This window comes from Anas acuta, chromosome W, assembly GCF_963932015.1.
Source record: "Anas acuta chromosome W, bAnaAcu1.1, whole genome shotgun sequence".
Classification (NCBI taxonomy): domain Eukaryota; kingdom Metazoa; phylum Chordata; class Aves; order Anseriformes; family Anatidae; genus Anas; species Anas acuta.
The window spans coordinates 28,032,009-28,035,987 of record NC_089016.1 but is presented as its reverse complement, the minus strand read 5'-3'; positions in this window follow the sequence as shown (position 1 = coordinate 28,035,987).

Below are 3,979 nucleotides of genomic sequence, written 5' to 3'. Positions count from 1 at the left end.
GTGGCCCCCTACATGGTACCCCCCAAAAAATGCCTCCTGGGACCATGAGCAAGGTTCAGACAGGAGATGCCTGCGGTCCTAATATGCTCCTGCTACTCCTCCTGTGAGTAGGACTGTGGTTTTTCCTCCTCCCGTGGCCTTTGACCCTCTAACATCCCTTGTCTTTGCCTAATACAGGTGTTTTCGCCCTAATCCTGCACGATTTGACCACCCACCTCACCGCAGAAGCACAGGGGAACACCACGGGGGCGTGAGCAAAGCTGTCTTCACCTTCTCAGCCTCCTCCCAGGCTCTGCAAAGAGTCAAAATAGCTTTCAGCTTGCCTCCTCCCCCAGAAGAGCACGAAAAGGGATTTCTCAGCTCTGCCCAGGTAAATAGTCCTGCACCGGCTTCAGGAAGGGCAGTCCCGGACTGAGCTGAATATTTCTGCAAGCAAATCACTCGCCGGTATTTGTGGAATGAGGCTTGAGGAGAGGAAAAAAAATCTTGCTGTTCCTCAGGGCCTGAAGGACCCCATCCACCTGCTTGCTGCTGCTGTGCCAGGCTGAGTGTTACCCAGAGCTTTACCAGCACTGAATTAAGTCATTTCCCGTGAAATAAGTCATTTCCCATGAAATCTGTGTGTTGGTGAGGCTGTTTCTCATCCCTTCAGCTTCTCGTGAAGGAGCGAAGTGCAGCTGGTCTCAGCCATATAGGCTGGGCTTTTAGGGCTTCTGTATGAAAAGGAGATAGACTAGGAAATACTTTTTTTTTTTGAGATGTGCCTCAAAAAGAGAGCAGGTAGCAATGTTTTCTGAGGGCTCTGCTCCTGAACCTTTGCTTGGAGTGCTGTGAAAAGTGCTGAGGAGAGCTGAAATGGGAGCAACAGCTTCCCTGGATGAGTGGGGTAGCTGGGAGCACATATCTGGACGCCGTTCAGCTAGCAAATCAAGCTCATCTCCTGCTTGTTACCCTCATCCTATTATTTATCACCCTCATGTGCTTCATTTTAGGTGGTAAATCCTTGGAGTTTTCCCTTGTGGGGTGAGTGGGAAGAAGCCCTGGCTGTAATAACCACCAAACGTGCCACCTGTAAGGTCGCTGATGGAAGGCTCATCCTACAGTTTGTAGACAAATAATTCCTTCTGGCCAAAATTCATCCAAATTTTGAGTTTTCACATTTTTTTTACACATTTTTTTTTTGTGTAAGGTGAGTGCTGGGGGAACGGACTGGCCCTTTGAGCGTCCCATCCTGCTGGGAAGGATCTGTGGGATCCTTTCAGAGAGGCTGAGGAAAGGGGGAACCCTCCGTAAGCATTTAAAAGAAAACCTCACTGAGAAAACTTTCTCTAAATACTGGAAAACTCTTTTTTTTTTTTTTCATCAAATTTACACTTCTGGCACCGAGAGATTTCTCGCTTCAGAGAAGTTCTCAGGGATCCGTCTTCTGAGAAAGCTTCGGACCACTTTAGAGGGGGATTTCTGCAGAGTGAACTCAGCGGATATGTGCACGCTCGCTCGGCACTGACAGAAGACGTTTTCATCACGGGCTGAGGCACTTCTCGTTTCCTTGAAATGTTAGCTGGGGAATTTCGTTTGCTGCTGCTGCTCAAAGAAAACCCTGGTAAAATATTCAAAATCTTTTTTTTAATGCTTTATAGAAACAGACCCGTTCCTTGGTGCTGTTAGCTTCTCATTTTTGTAGGCATCAGCATTGAGGTGAAAACAATTTCCTAGAAAAAGAAGCGCTGTCGATGCTGTTTTTTGGGGGCTGAGCAATTATTTCCTAGGAAAGCAGCCTTTGAACTGAGGAGTCCGAGAGAGAAAATGCAAAATTTGTTTCCTGGTAGTTCCTTCTGTTTTTCTCTGATATTTTTTTCTCTGTATTTTTTTCTAGGCAAAAATACGATGGAAGTAGAAAGGCAGTCGGAAAGAAAATAAGCTGTTGCAGCAGTGCCTAGAGGTCCTGAACTCGGTCAGTAGCCCATTGCACAAGAGTTCAGGGGCTTCTGAGGCTTCAGTCCTAAAGGGGATTTTTCAGAAATCCTTCTGGGCTCTGGAAGCAGAAGCCTCTTCAAAACAAGATGCCTGGAGAGCTGGGAAAGCACAAGCAGGTCAGAAGGCAGCTCTGCAGACACCCCGTTGCCGCCTCGTTCAAATATTTGTTCAGCTTGCTTCAAGTGCTTGGGGTTTCTTGTGAGGTTAGGTTATGGACACAGACTACACCAGGGACCAGGAGGGTTTCCAGACTAGGACAGGGTCCAAAAGGGAGCAAGGCCAGATATTAATACTGGACAGCAAGAGCTTTTGTACTCAGAAATGCTGTGTGGATTTGGACACGAGATTAGCTAGCCTAGGAAGCCGCAGGGTTTGGATGTGCCACGAGGTCTCTACTTCCTCATGACACTTGCTATCAGCCTGATGTTGTTTCTCTGGCAGCTGTCACAACTTATGCAACCGTGTTTTATATCAGCGGCCCCAAATACAGCTGTAGGAGAGGCTCTCCCTTGGCCTCTCGAGCTCAGTACTCGGTGGTGCCAATTTTCCAGCCGTGGCTTAGGCGTGGATGTCAACCATTTGCTTGGATGTGGACATTTCCAGAAGTGAAGGTGTCACCTGAAGCTGTCCCTCCTCACCTCTCTCCTATAGGAGCGCTGGAATTCACTGTCACCCTTAGCACTGATTAAAATAATTTATTCTCTTACTAAATCAACCAGAAATTAATCACTTCCCTTTTCTTCCCAGCACAGAAAACTGGTTAAAATCACTGTGGCTCGATCACAGAAGCTCAGCTATTAAGATTTTACTCAAAAAAGGTAAGTTTGCTCCAGATGTGCAAGGCACAGGTAAGCAGAATTCCACCACCTGGCTTTGCTTTTAGGTTAACAGATGCAAAGAAGACGTACGATGGGAACAGAAAAGTCTTTTCGTCTCTCTGATGCCTGCTGAAGGATCGTGGAGTTGCTCCGGGCGTGTTTCCAGCTTTGTGCAAGGCTAATACGGTGCTGATGATTTTCAGTGCGTACAACTGTAACAAGTGCATGTGGTTTCCATGTGGAACTGAGAGCGTGTGCTAATGTCCTCCCAGGAGGGGAAAACCGCAGCCCCATGCAGAGCAGTTAGTAATTTTGTGCCTTCTTTGTCGAGCAGGTATGGAAGCGTTTTGGTTTTCAGTACATTTGACTGGCTTTGGAAGTGCCTTGGTTTATTACTTGGCTATAATTCTACTTCCAAAATATATTGGACACGTTAAAAGCACTATTTACACTATTTACCTGGTCGAGACTCGAGAAATAATTCTGTTCTCTTACGAGGCACCAGTTCGTGTAGCTGAAACCCAACATGTCCTAGGGGCTGGTGAAAATTGTGATCAGATAGACACGCCGAGCTCCTGCCTGAGAGCATGCTGACTCACAAAATTGTGTTTGAAGACTCAAAATGTGACTGTTTTTGACCGTATGATAAATTAGGAACTCATACGGAAAGTTGCCCGTTGTGGCTTGGCAGAGCTGAAAGAACTTATATGGCTATATAGAGAGATAAAGATGGCTAAAACTGAGACAAGGCGGTGGGAAAACCGAAATCAAATTAGCATTAAAACAGTTCTGAATGTTCTGAACAGCATCCGCTGGTGTCACGCCACACAGGCCGTTATTTGTCTTAGGATATCCCTTGCCCCAAGAGTTTCAGTGAGGTACCGAGGCCAAGGAGAACATCAAGGTGTGGGTGAGTTGATATTTCAGGTGGTCACTGCACATTTTTTAGAGACTGTGGCTTCATGCACACCCCCATCTACCTTCTCTCACCCATCTCTGCTCTGTAGATCAGACCTTTCTTAAGATTTTGGTCAAAGGAGACGCTTCTCCTGTGTAGGACCATTGCCAGCTCGTGGCCAAGCTGTGTCTGACCCAAAGAAAACCTCCCTGCCCGCTGGAGCAGCACTTTGGGGTGCCAGAGCTGGGTCGCTGTGTCCCTGTATCCCTGTCTGAAGGGTCTCCAC